The following is a 15552-nucleotide window of genomic DNA, read 5'->3' on the forward strand; positions in this document are numbered from 1 at the left end:
CACTTTCCATAAATCAAACCAAACCGTGCAATAAATGGGCTCTTGAATCTGACTTATCTCACTTAATGTAGTGTTTTCAAGGTACATGTAAGTTGTACCATGTACCAGTAACTCATTCCTTTGTAATGGCTACATAATATTCCATTGTATGAATATAACACATTTTAATTTTCCATCCATTAATTGATGGTCATCAGGTATAATGGTTAATATTAACTTGAAGGGATCTAGAATTACCTAGGAGACAAGTTTCTGAGCACGCCTGTGAAGGATTTGAAGGATTATCTAAATAAGGTTAGTTGAAGTGGGAAGACTCACCTTAGCTTTGGGTGATCCATTGGCTAGGGTCCTGGGTGGAATAAAAAGGAGAAAATGAGCTGAGTACTAGCATCCATCAGTCTCTTCTTCCTGCACGCAAAGTCAAGATGCCACCTGCCTTCAGCTTGTGCCACCATGGCTTCTCCACCATGGTAGACTGTGCCCTCAAAGTGACAGCCAAAATAAACTCCCTTAAGTTGTTTTTGTCATTTCTCTTTACTCATAGCGACACTAAGAGTAACTAATACAGGAAATCCACATGGAGAGGTGGGACTGTTGCTATGATAAACCTAATCATGCGATTTTGAGGTTTTTGGAAATGATCTGGAAAGAAGTACAGAAGAGTGTAGAACTTTGGACTAGAAAAATCCTTGAGTGCAATGGGCAATTCTGGTAGGAGCCTGGAAGGCAGGAATGTGCAAAGAAACGTGGCCAGTGGAGACCCAACTTATGAGGTTTCAGAGGGGAACAAGTGTTATGAGAAACTAGGCTAGAGGTCATTGTGTGACATTCTGGCAAAGAATCTGACTGCATTCTGCCTATATCCTAAGAATTTGAATAAAGATGAACTTAAAGATAATGGAATAACTTGTTTGGAGGGAGAAATTTCAAGAAAGGATAGTGTTCACTCATACCACGGTTACCGTTTAATGCTTGCATATAGGCCTAGAGTGAGAGAGAGCAAGCAAGAGGAGGAGCAGAAAGGCAAGCACAGTGTGAAAGGTGTGTGAGCAAGTTTCAAGTTTCAGACCAGGAGGGAGCAAAGAGAGATGAGAGCCATTAAAGAGAAGCCTAGAGCTCTGGGGCAACAGGGAAGGTGCTCTGAGGACAAGACCCTACCCATCAAAGGGTCCATCTTGTGAAAATGCAAATTCATTTGAAAAGAGAGAGCACTTAAATTAAAAGTGCTGTTGAGCAGGGCTTGGTGGCACATGCCTTTAATCCCAGCACTCAGGAGGCAGAGGCAGGCAGATCTCTGTGAGTTCAAGGCCAGCCTGGTCTACATAGTGAGTTCAGGACAGCTGGTGCTACAGGGAGACCCTGTCTCAAAAAGACAAAAAAAAAAAAAATTCTGTTGAAGGGGTTCCCCTGCTCTCAAGGGAGAGCATCGGTCTCTAGAAGCATTTCCTCAGGGTCAGCACACAGAAGCTGATGCAACTGTGGGCCAAGGGGGCCAGGCTTCATCCTGAGCTGGCAGCAGACTTGGGCAGCATCGTTAGTTTTAACTCAGCAGCTTCTTGTAATGGCTTCTCAGGACCGCTTTTATACTGGTTTTGTAGGTATGAAAGTTTGAGGCGATTTTGTTCCCATTTCAGAGAGCTACAGGATGTTGGAGATGGTAAGAACATGGGACATCCGCAAAGGGGAGCTTTAAGTTTGGAATGTAGTTGGCCCAAGAGAGGCTATGGTATGATGCAGGCAGTTGGAGGAAAGGCTACCCAAGCCCTCTAGAGTCCAGATTATTGTATTATGAGCCCCAGATGGCAGACAGGAGATACAGGATTTGATGTTTTCCCTGCTGGGTTTTGGTCTGGATCTGACTATTCTTGCTATAAATGAAGTTCTTTCCTTGAGGAATGGGGATGTTTACTTTGGTAATTGTATAGTAGAAGTATACAACTTGTGTGTGTGTGTGTGTGTGTGTGTGTGTGTGTGTGTGTATGGTGCATGTGTACAGGTGTGCACCCTTGTATACATGCATGCAGAGGTCAGAGGAAGATAGTAGGTATCTTCCTCCACTATTCTCCACCCCTTTTTTGAGACAGGGTCTCACTTTGAACCTGAAGCTTACCATTTTGGCTAACCTGACTGGCCAACAAGCTCCTAGGACCTACCTGTCTCCACCCCATTACCCCAATGCTGGGTCCCAGGCCCACATGATTATGTCTAGCTTTTACATGGGTGCTGGGAATTTGAACTCAGGCCCCCTTGTTTGCACAGCAAGTGCTTTTACCACTGAACCATTCATTTCACCAGCCTATAACTTGCGTTTTGATTGTACAGAGGCTCACAGAGATTGCTGAGTCTCAGAAGAAACTCAGCACTTATTCCATTAAAACAGTGTTAGAACTATTAGAGACTATAGGGTTTTTTGATGTTGGACTGAATGCATTTTTGGATCAGGAAATGGCCTATGGGGGCGAAGGGAAGAAAATTATGGCTTAAAGTGATGTGTTTGTGTGTCAGGTTGACAGGGGTGGAGTTGTGATGGTTAATATTGTCAATTTGACAGGATCTAGAATAATTCAGGTGACAAGTCTCTGGGCTTGCCTTTGGAGGCTTATAAAATTGGGTTAACTGAGATAGGAAGGCCCACTTTTACTCTGGGTAGTACCATTCCATTGGCTGGGGCCCTGGACTGAATAAAAAGGCGAAGATGAACTGAGCACTAGCATTTGTCCCTCTGCTTCCTGCCTGCAGACACAACGTGACCAGCAGCCTCATGTTCCTGCTAGCATTCCTTCCCCACCATGGACTTCTCAAAACTGTGAGCCAAAATAAAACCTTTCTCCTGTAAGATTCTTTTATCAAGATGTTTTACTGCAATGGCAGAACAAAGAACCAATACACCTGGGTTGCTTCTGCTCTTTGTCTATGGGGAGCAATGCTGCCGTGAATGCTCATATAGGAGCTCCTGTGTGGTGAGGCTTTCTGTTTAATCAGACAGGGATTCCTGAGAGTGGGATTTCTGGGGCCTATGAAAACTTGTGTTAAAATCTGGAGGGTCTGCTGGACTTCCCTCCAAAGTTGACATGCCATTTTATATTCCCACCTTCCTGTTATAAGGCAGGTTCTCATTTCTTTGTGGTTATAATTTGGCACCTACCCATTCATAAAATACCCAGGACCTGAGGAATTTTCACTGAAAGAACAAGAACAGCATTCGTGACATGCCCAGGGTCTTACCTGGAAGTGATGTGGTTTGGCAGATATGCTCCTCTGACCTCAGACATGGGTGCAAGAATGTAGAGGACCATGTGTTTCTACACGCAGTGTTTGGTTACTAATTATCAGCTTACAGGGGACTGGGAAGATGGCTTAGTGGGAAAGAGTACTTGCTATGCAAGCAAGAGGACCTGAGTTTGAATCTCCAGGACCCATATAAGAGCCGGGCAAGGTCATGAGTGCCTATAGCCCTAGAGTTTCGGGGTAGAGACAGGTGGATCCCAGGAGCTCATGGGCCAGCCAGCCTAGCCAAAACAGTGGGCTTCAGATTCAGTGAGACACCTTGTCTCAAGAAACAAGGTGAAGGAGCAGGAAGGATGGCACAATGGTTAAGAGTGCTTGGTGTTCTTGCAGAGGACCCAGGTTTGATTTCCAGCACCTACATGTGGCTCACACCATCTATAGCTCCAGTTCCATGGGATTCAATGTCCTCTTACACAATATACATACATACATGCGAGCAAAACGCTCATACATATGAAATAAAATAAATAAATCTTTAAAAGAACATGGTGGAGAGAGATAGAGGAAGATACCTGACATCTTCCTCTGGTTTCTGCATGAGCACTCACTACACACACACACACACACACACACACACACAAACACACACACACAGACATGCACACACACTACAAATAGTAAATAAATGTGTAAGTATATAAATAAATAATGTCAGTTTACAGAAGTTCCTGGAGCAAGGACTGTCATAAGTCCTTGTTATTCTTTTTATCCTCTAGAGCACCCTACTTACTCTCTGTATGTGACAACTAATTTGGATTGATAACTTGATTAAAGAACACTTAAGGCAACAGTGAAGCACTTCTTCTTAAAAATATTTATTTGTTTATTTTTTATATTATTATTATTATTATTATTATTATTATTATTATTATTGCTTTGGTCTTTTTGAAGCTGTCCTGGAACTCACTATGTAGACCAGGCTGGCCTTGAACTACAGAGATCTGCCTGCCTCTGCCTCCCAAGTGCTGGGATTAAAGGCGTGCTAATTTTATGCATATGAATGTATTGCCTGCATGTATGTAAGTGCATCCCTGTCATGCAATGCCCATAGAGGTCAGAAGAGGGCAACAGATCCCCTGTAACTGGAGTTACAGATGGTTGTCACTTGCCATGTGGGTGCTGGGAACCGAACCTGGGTTCTCTGCAAGAACAGCCTGTGCTCTTAACCACTGAGCCATCTCTCCAGTCCCGTGAAGCACATCTTTGGGTGCATGTGTGAGAGTGTTTCTAGAGAAGGTGAACAGAAATGCAGATACCACCCTAAATGTGGGTGGCACCATTCTATGGACTGGAGTCTCAAGCTGAATAGAAAGGGAAGAAGGTGGGCTTAGAAGCACAGAACTGGGAAGATCGGTAGGAGGCCCCAGCCTTAGAGGAGGAACTATTGGCAGCTGAGTACTTCTAGGTGAGGGAGAGTTGACATTTTTAAGGGAGTAATGCTGACCAGCCTCCAATGAATGAACTCATACTGAGGGATATCTGGGTATACAAACTTGACTTGATAGACCTTAACATATATGACAGAATGCATGAAATCCTGTGGTGGAGCTATGGAGGTAAAAAGGGGGAGAGGGTCTAAATGTGATTAAGATGCATGAAATGCACAAAAATTCAATAAAAATATACATTAAAAAAAAGACTGGCAAGTTCCACCGAGTTTTAGCTTAACTGAAGAAATCAGAGGTTTTGGCATCTCGGGGCCTGCATCCCACATGTGGTCACCCTGGCTCTGAGAGGCCTATGGGTGTGGTGGGAGTGAGGTGTGAACTCAGTTGGCCACTGTGTTCCTTCCCCACTTCTTGTATTTTCTGTTGTTCCTGCTCCCAGTGAGATGATTGATGGAGTTTGTGAGAAATGTCAGAGTTCCTTCCCATATCTTTCATGACATGAACTGCACAAGGTGCTCCACGGACCTGCCAGGAGCTGATTTTCTTTGCCACAGTGGTGCCCAGCACTGGCTGCACATCACAGCCACCTGAAGGTTCTTTTGAGTTCCAAGGTCCAGCCACATCATGGACTCATGAAATCATAACTTCTGTGGTTCACACAAACAGTGGTATGCTGGTAAGTGCTCAACAGCAGGCTCTGTGGGAGCAAAAGCTCTGATCTGTGGCATTTACTCACTTGTGTGGTGTAAACATCCCCTTCATGGCTGGCTTCAAGTTACTGATGTGTCTTCACTGAGCATAGAACCGGTAAGAGACTCTCAGGAGCCAGTCATTGTTCACCTTGCAGACAGACAGACAGATAATCTTAAGGGCATAGGCAAAAGTAGAATATAGTTAGTTAACTGAATATTTACATATAATGGGATTTTAAATAATGGCTGACTCACAAAATATTTTTTCTGCCTTCCTTCCTCCCTTCTTTTCTTCCTCTTTTCCTTCTTCCCTCCCTTCCTTTCTCCTTCCCTGCCAAAATGGAAAAGCTAATCCTAAAATTCATAAAAATTTGCAAGGAAATTTATGAATAACTAAAATAATTTTGAAAAGAAATTTCATTTCTTCACTTCTTTCTGTTTTTTCTGAGATAGGGTTTCATGTAGTCCACACTGGCCTTAAACTTACTATGTAGCCAAGGATAACCTTGAGCTTCTGATCCTCCTGCCTCTACCTCCCAAATGCTAGGATTACAGGCCTGTGCTAATATGCCCAGTTTATGTGGTTCTGGGGGTTGAATCCAGACTTCATGCATGCTAGGCAAGCATTCTATTGGGGGACTAGAAGCTATCCATATCCCTGACAAATAGGGAAAGGGCCACTGATAAGTAACAGAGATGACAAACTTAATGCTTCTTCACCTGAGACAAAGTCCTAGGGGCTCCTTCTCCCACCAGGAGGGCCCCTCTTCTAGCTGATCAGTTCAGATCAGTTTAGGTAAGTCCAAAGCTGGACCTAGACATATCTTGAATGAAGCTGTGGGCCTATCAGCTCCCTCTTCTTTGTTTAAATTGACTGATCGGAAATAAGGAGTGGGTGACCCACCCCATAACACCAAAATACTTAAAAGACCCAAGCGCTCCTAGTGGCTTTGGACTTTGGTTTCCAAATCCCTTTTGGGCTTGTGGAAAGTCTTTCTGTATAAGTGTGTGTTTCTCTACTTTCAATAAAGCTTGTTGCTTGTTATGTCTGAGATTTTTCCTGCCTTTTAATTCTTTAATTGTTGGAGAAAATGAACCTGATGAAGACTCCTAGATGGGGAGTAGGAAGGAGTGGAGAGATGGTTCACTGGTTAAGAGCACTTGCTGCCCTTCCGGAGGACCCAGGTTCAGTTGCCAGTACCCCTGTTGGGTGGCTCACAACTACCTGTAACTCCTGCTCCAGGGTATCTAACACCCTCTTCTGGCCTCCAAAGATAACTTTATTCATGTACTATGTATGTGAGTGCACATATACACAAATAAATAATCTTTTTTCTAAAAAAGACTCATAGATATTAATACTACTAAGTTAGAACAAAATTTCTGAAATTAAAATAATTAAAACTTCACCTCTAATGAGCAGATACAACCTGGTTCCAGCTCACACCTGGGATAGATAAGTATTACATTTTTTAAAAATTGAGAGTCTTTTGGGTATATACCCAAGAGTAGAGCATATAGTAGATATATTTCTAGCTTTTTGAGGAATCTTCACATTGATTTCCATGGTGCCTGCACCAGTTTGCACTCTCACCAACAGTAAATGAGAGTTCTCCTGCATCCACACCAGCATTTGTTAATGTTTGTTTTTTGGATCTTAGCTATTCTGAGTGGGGTAAGAAGAAATCTCAAAGTGGTTTTAATTTGCATTTTCCTTATGACTAAAGATGAACATTTTTTTCAGTATTTCTCAGCCATTTGTGTTTTATCTTTAGAGAACTCCCTATTCAGCTACTTGCTCCAGTTTTCAGTTGGGTTGTTTGTTTTGTTTTGTTTTTGATGTTTACTTTCTTTTTGAGTTCTTTGTATACTCTAGATACTAACTCTCTGTCAGAGGTGCAGCTGGTAAAGATTTTTTCCCCCATTTTGTAGGTTGCCTCTTCACTTGGGTGATGAGGTCCTTTGCTGTACAGAAGCTTTTTAGTTTCACATGGTCACACTTGTCAGTTGTTGGACTTAATGCTTGCACTATTAGAAGAACTGCTGAGAAAGTCTTTTCCTGTGCATATAAGTCCCGTGCATTCCCTACTTTCTCCTCTGTCAAATTCAAGGTATTAGATCTTATGTTGAGGTCACTGATCCACGCAGACTTGAGTTTTGTGTATGGTGAAAGTTTAGGGATCCATTCTCATACTACATGTGGCTACCCAGTTTAAAAAGCACCATTTGTTGAATATGGTGTCTTCTCTCTAATGTGTATTTGTGACTACTTTGTCAAAAATCAGGTGGCTGGAAATAGTATATTTAAATCTGGGTCCTCAATTCTATTTCACTGATCAATGTGTCTGTTTTTATGCCAGCACCATGTGTTTTTATTACTATAGCTCTATAGTATAATTTGAGATTAGGGATGGTAATTACAGATACCTATTCATCCATGTACATTGCTGCCCTTTTCATGATAACCAAGAATTGGAAACAACCTAGATGTCCATCAACTGATGAATGAATAATGAAAGTATGGCAATATACATAATGGAATATGATGCAGCTCTTAAAAAGAGATTATGAAATTCTCAGGGAAATGGATGGAACTGAAAACAATAATCTTGAGTGGGGTAACCCAGATGCAGAAAGGCAAATGTTGCACGTTTTCTCTCCTAGTTGGATGCTAGCTTTGAAATCTTGGATATACATGTGTCGGTTGGAAGCGAGATTGTTCTAGTTTGCCTTTAATTGTGGTGACAAAACACTCTGGCCAATACCAACTTGGGGAGGAAAAGGTTTATTTGGCTTACATCTCCTGGGTCACAATTCATCAGGGAGCTCAAGGTAGGAACTCGGCAGGGACCTGGAGGCGGGAGCTGGAGCACAGGCCATGGAGGAGTGCTGCTTACTGGTTTGCTCCCCCAACCTGTGCTCAGCCTGCTTTCTTATACAACACTGAACAACCTGCCCAGGGGAGGCACAACCCACAGTGGGCTGGGCCCTCCCACATCACTCAACAATCAAGAAAACACCCCACAGACATGGCCACAGGCCAGTTTAATGGAGACAATTCCCCAATTGAGGTTCCCTCAACCCAGGTGTGTCAAGTTGACAACTAAAGCTGTCTAGCACAGAGATAGAATGCAGTGATATGAGGAGAAAAGGGGAATAACAGACCAGGAAGGGTTAAATGGGGTAGGGAATGGGAGGACAAGGCAGGACAGAGGAGGGAGTGTGGGGAGGGATAAGTAACACTAAAAACCTTTAGAGAAAGCCATATGGAAACCTACCACTATAGAAGCATATACATATACATTATAAAAAGAAATTTAAAGGAGTTATAACAGGGGGAGGGGCATTGCCTCTTCTAGAAACCATAGGCTAGCAAAGTAAAAAACCACTGCAGGAATGGACTCCTTCTTTTGAAGCTGTTGACCAAGGGCTCCATAGTCCCTCAAATAACACTGGCCATTGCCCTTGCTCTTGGTCACCCCATAAGAACTTGATGGTAAGACCCTATTTGCTGAAGACACTACATACATAAACTGTAGAACAAATAAGGACAAATCAAGCTGGTGCTGGCTTCAGAGCTCCGTTTTTATTGGCTAGCTTTCATAGTGCTGGAAGATGCTGTACATGCTACTTGAAGAGATCATTAATCATTAACCTTAACTAGTTGTGAATCCTATGTGTTATGAAAACAACTGGCATGGCAAGGTATGCCCACTGGTGCAATAGTGACACATATATCATGGGAGTAACCAACCACTTTCTGATTGGATTTAAGTTTTGCTTCATATGATGGAGTCCATACCTGACATTGGTATCAAGACTAGGAATCAGAGGCCCAATACTATTATCCTGCTAAATAGGTATAGTATTAAACTAACTCCTAATGACTTATTGTTAGATCCATAGACTAATATATCACTCAACTCCTGAGAAGTTTCCTGATGCCCCAGATGGTGATTAACACAGAGACCCACAACTGGCCAAGGTGCAGAGAATAGGAGGCTGCAGAGTGCTTAATCCTGGAATAAGACACTCTTTATTTACTTTGCTATGATGAAAACACTGACAAAAAACAACTTGGGGAGGAAAGGGTTTATCTTAATTAATTAATTAATTTTTAATATTTTATTATTTTTATTTTATGTGTATGCATGTATTGCCCGAATGTAGGTAAGTGCACCCATGTCGTATAATGCTTGCGGAGGACAGAAAAGGCTGTCGGATCCCCTGGAACTGGAGTTACAGGCAGTTGTAAGCTGCCATGTAGGTGCTGGGATTGAACCCAGATCTTCAACAAGAACAGTCAGTGTTCTTAACCGCTGAGCCATCTCTCCAGCCTCTAATTTATTTTATTTTACATCTCCCAGGTTCACAGTTCATCACTGAGGGAAGACAGGGCAGGAACTCATGGCAGGAACGAAACTATGGAGACTATGGAGGTATGCTGCTTACTGGCTTGCTCTCCTGGCCTATGCTTGGTCTACTTTCTTCTTTTTAAAAAAATATTATTTATTATTTTTATAAGTATAATGGCTGAATGTGTGTAAGTGTACTCATGTCATGCAATGCCCACAGGGGTCATAAGGGGGCCTCAGATCCCCTGGAAGTGGATGGTTGTTAGTTGCCGTATAGGTGCTGGGAACCTAACCTGGGTCCTCTGCAAGAACAGCCAGCACTCTTAACTGCTGAACTATCTCTTCAGCCCCTTGGCCTGGTTTCTTATATAACACAGGACCACCTGCCCAGGGGTTGTAGCACCCGTGGTAGGCTGGGCCCTCCCATATCACTCAACAATCAAGAAAGTGCCCTGGCAGACATGGCCACAGTCCAGTCCAATGGAATCAATTCCTCAGTCGAGGTGTGTCAAATTGACAACTAAAGCTATCCAACATAGGCACTGTATATCAAATTTCTGCCTCCTAAGATTGTAAGAGCCAGAGGTGGTAGATGACCACAAGGAAACAGATTTTCCAAACAGCTGGTCAGTTACTCATATGAACTCACAGCAAGGGTAACACCATGCACAAATACCATGTAAACTCAAGCCAGACAAAATTCCAAGTAGATGTAGGGAAGTGGGTAAGAAACCCCAGCCTCACCTGAGGAACTATTGACAACTGATGGCTGCATGAGGGGGAGAGTCAGTCTCATTTAAGAGTGAGATTCTTGATAGGTTAACCAAACTCCGATGGATAGACGCACATTGAAGGGCATTTGGGGAAAAAATTGGACTTTACCAACTTTAATATATTACATATAGAATATGTCATATATAATAGAGCACGAAATTGAGTGGAGACAATAAAGGAGGTGTAGATAGGGGAAGGGATCTAAATACAGCCAAAATATATTGTATGAAATCTGTAAAAATTCAATAAAAATAGAATTCCATTGTAATCATATTTCATTGCATATCTGACTTTTAAAAAAAGGCTTTATTTTTTATATTTTAAAAATATTTTGTTTGGGACTGGAGAGATGACTCTGGTTAAGAGCGCTGACTGCTTTTGCAGAGGGTCTGGGGTTCAATCCCCAGCACTTACATGGCGGTTATGAACCATCCTTGACTCCAGTTCCAGGGGAATCCAATGCCCTCTTCTGACCTCCATGGCATTGCATGACACAGGTGCACTCACATACATGCAGGCAATACACTCATACACATAAAAAAATAAAAATAATAAAATATTTAGCAGTCAGTGCTCTTAACCACTGATCCAACTCTCCATTCCTATCTTTTAAAGTTTTTTTAATTGAAAAATATTTTATTAGCATTTCTTTTTATGGAAGTAACATAGTTACATTGAAAGACTTTGTATAGGTAGAGTTTGGAAAGGGAGTAAACAGCAAACTCACATTATAGGAACAGTGACAAATTTCACATTATTGTTGAAACTTGGTGGTACAGTGTTGTCAGCAAATAATATTCAAATATTGTACTAGACATAGAGAATTTCAAATTTACATTCTAAAATCTAATTACATATTTTTAATTTGAGAATTATATCAATTTAGTCATTACAACACTTTTTTTTTTAACTTCCTAGACTGTGATTTTTAGCTCTGCATTTCCTAATTTTATGGTTGTATCTCTCTTGATTCATACTCAGGAGATCATCTCAAAGTAAAATTCTTAATTATCTTGGAAAAATAATAAGATTGTAGGCAATTCAGATGAGCAAATAATTCTCAAGTTTTAAAAAAGCATACTTTATAACAACGGTCCTCAAAGTTAAGCATGCATTGGGATCCTCTGGTGGGCTTGGGCAAATACGGATCAGAGCCTTCAGAGAAACACAAACAGTAGGAGGCATTCTCCCTTATACACTAGTATGTACACATAACTAGAAATACTATTTGCTGTACGATTCTGGTTCCTGAATTGCGGAGGCCGAGAAGTCTCACAGCTGCTGTCTGCAAGCTGGAGGCCCAGGAAAGCTGGTGGTATAGTTTGAAGGCCTGAGATACTCACCGGAGCACAGGCCCTCAGGTAGAGAGCCGGCAGACTTCCTCTCACTGATTTGTTCTGTTCAGGCCCTCAGAAGAGTGGATGGGGTCCAGCACATAGGAGGGGTCATCTGCCTTACTCAGCTCACGAGTCAAAACGTTGTTCTCTCCTGTACCCTCTCCCCCAAATAATGTTCACCAGCTTTCAGAGCATTCCCTGGCCGAGTTGGGTAGGTACACAAAGTTGATCTTAAGAAGCAACTTTCCTTTGATCTATTATAAATATAGCTGGGCATGGTGCAAGCCTTTAGTCCCAGCACTGGGGAGGCAGAGGCAGGCGGATTTCTTTGAGTTCAAGGCCAGCCTGCTCTCCATAGCGAATCCAGGCCAGCTGCGGCTACAGGGAGACCCTGTCTCAAAGACACACACACACACACACACACACAAACAAAAAAAAAAAAAAAAAAAAAAAAAAAGAAAAAGAAAGGCTAGTCTAATTCCTACCACATTAGGTAAGAGGAAGTTTAGGAGAGTTCATTAGGTTATAATCTGTAATGAGCTAATCCTATGATGCCTTCTGAAGACAGGGGTCTGGCAAACTTCTTGATAGTTCATGTCTGCTCATACAGCTGCACAAAGCAGGATTGCTCTGCTCATGTAACAGGAGGTAGATAGCACTGTATTCATAGTCACATGGAGCCTGCTCCCTAGATTCCTGTTCCCACATTTGTAGCATTATTTGGAGAGGTCAGGGGAGGAAGGGGGAACAGAACTAAATTTATGTGCTTTATTAAACAATTGATTAAGGTTTCTAAGTGTGACTTTGGCCTTCTGTAATATAGACATGGTGTAATAGAGGCTCCCATGAGGGACTGATAGAGGTGCAAAGACCTAGTGTATCTGAAAAGGACTGAGCACTGTGACTGGCAGGTCATAAATGTTCTTAGTGACAACACATGAGGTGGGAATCAAAGCTGGGCTAAAGATGCCATCCCTGTCTTAGAACCTGCAGTAATGGCATCTGGGAGCAGTGCCAGATGAAGAGGGTGAAGCAGTGGGGAGTTTATTGAGTGAGGTGATAGAGGGAACAGGAGGGAGCAGAACATCCTTAGAGCCCAGGGACAAGGAGCTGTCCCCTTTGCATCCTTCAGTAAAAATGTTTTTCATAAATGCAGGAGTTGTGAGTAAATAAGACCAAAGAACTCAAGGGAACATTAGGCTTCCTTGTTTCCACAGACAGTGTCCTCTGAGAACTGAACACGGGTGGAAACCAGACAGGAGAGTAGCTACGCGGAGTTCTCATTTGCATTCTTCCAAAGGCTGCGTCAGTGTCCGAGAGGAGTCCAGAAACACTGGCTGAAAGAATGAATGAATAAAACAAAAAGTAAACACCAAAAATGTTTCCATCTGTATGAAAAGAGCTCCTCATGTTCAAAGGATTCTTCAGAACTGGTGAGAGAAAGAATGAGTGCTCAGAAGATGAATGGGCAAAAGCTAGAGATAACTCACAACCCAGCAGTGCAGGTAGCCAATAAACACCAGAATGGTGTGCATCGGGCTGGAGAGTTGATTCAGCAGCTAAGAGCACAGGCTGTTCTTGCAGAGGAATTGAGTTCAAATCCCAGCACCCACATGGTGGCTAACAACCATCCCTAACTCCAGTTCCAGGGGATCCAACACCCTCTTCTGACTTCCTCAGGCATTGCACATGAGTGTAATACCTACATGCAGGTAACACACATAAAATTTTATATACATAAAATAAAAATAATAAAAATAAAGTATTTAAAAACCCACAAGAATAGTGCAATCAGATTATTTTAAAAGTATGTTAAAACAATCAGATTAAGATTGAAAAACGTGTCAGTGCGTCAGTTAAAATCTGTGATCTTAACTCTTGGGACGATGAGACAGAAGGATTGTGAATTCTAGGATATCTACATAGCAAGATCCTGTCTCAAAAAAAAAAAAAACCCCAACAACAACAAAACAACAACAACAACAAAAGAAAACCAGAAATAAAAAAAGAAGGAAAGGAAAGCAAAGCAAATAATTTTGAAAAGCGAGCTAGAGGAAAAGGAGGCAAAGAAGAGATGGGGAGCCGTAGTACTACCAGGAGTGCAAGAGCTGCAATGATTTTTCTTTTAAGATATAATTCACATATTATGAAATCCATCTTTTTAAGAATACAATTAGTAGCTTAGCATGTTCCCCAAGCTGTGTCACCATCACCTCCCCTTTCTCCAGAACATTTTCATGCCCTCTAACATCCTATAGCAGCCCTCTCCTTTCCCCCCTCCCAGTCTTCAGCCGTCCTCTATGAACTTGTCTGCACCCTACATTGCACATGGATGAGATCATGCTCTATGTGATGGTTGCATCTAGCCTCTTTAGCTTAGAATAAGGTTATTAGGCTCATTCATGCTGTAGCACATGTAGGCACTCCATTTCTGTTCTGAGATGAGCACTATTCTATTGTCTATATGTACTATATTATTCATTCCCCAGGGGATGGAAGTTTGTATTGTATCCACCTTTTACCTTTTATGAATAATGTTTATATGAGCATTTATATACAAGTTTTTTTTTGCCTGCACATATGTCTTCAATTCTCTTTGTTATATACCTAGGAATAGAATTACTGAGCCACATGGTATATCTAAGCTCAAGCTTCTGACTATTGGAAGGAGCTAGACCATTTTGTATCTCAAGAGAAATCTAACTGTTTCAATTTCTCCACCTTTGCTGATACTTGTTATCATCTATATTTTAAAAACTATTTTATTTATTATTTTTTATTTTGTGTGTATGAGTGTATTGCCTGCATGTGTGTAAGTGCACCATGTTGTGCAGTGCCCACAGAGGTCAGAAGAAGGCATCAGATTCCCCTGGAACTGGAGTTAGGACGGTTGCTAGCTGCCATGTGGGTGCTGGAAATCAAACCCAGATCCTCTGTAAGAGCAGTCAGTGCTCATAACTGCTGAGCGATCTCTCCAGCCCCATCATCTGCATTTTTTAAAATCATAGCCACTCTAGTGGTATCACATGATTTTGATTTTCATTGACCTAATGGCTAATAGTGTTAGGCATCTCTTCATCTGCCAAGTATATCCTTTTTAGAAAAAACTTTGGCAATCCATCTCAAAAATTATTAAATGCATATATAATTTGATCATAATACCTGATTCCAGAATCTATTCCAAGGGACAGTTGCAGATGGTTAAGAAACTCTGAAAGGATGGTCATCTTGTTGTGTAGAAGTGGGAATTGTTGTAAACAAAGTCCAATAACATGGGAGGATGTTGGGAACTCCCAGGAAATTGGTTACCTGCGCAAGACCTGCACAAGACCAAGCCAATCAGCATTCCAACATGAATGAGGGAAGGCCAAATCCCTAGCTGATGAACAATTGGCAATTGATGGCTGTTAAGGGAGAGTCAGTTTTCTTCAGGGGTATAGCCCATGGTAGGTTTCTCATGCTCCAGTGGATGGTCACATCCATGCACATACAGGCAGCACTTATTGGACTCACTGGGTTATGTTTTAAAAAAGAAAAAGAAGACACAAAATTGTCTTTTTTGAGATAGAGTCTCCCTGAAGCCACAGCTGGCCTAAAACTTGCTACAGCGACCAGGCTGGACTCAATCTCACAGAGATCTGCCTGCCTCTGCCTCCTAAGTGCTGGGATTAACTGCATGTACCACTATGCCTGGCTCTTAAAGATTATTCTTTTTAAA

The sequence above is a fragment of the Nannospalax galili genome, unplaced genomic scaffold, assembly GCF_000622305.1.
Source record: "Nannospalax galili isolate Female #2095 unplaced genomic scaffold, S.galili_v1.0 scaffold627, whole genome shotgun sequence".
Taxonomy (NCBI): Eukaryota; Metazoa; Chordata; class Mammalia; order Rodentia; family Spalacidae; genus Nannospalax; species Nannospalax galili.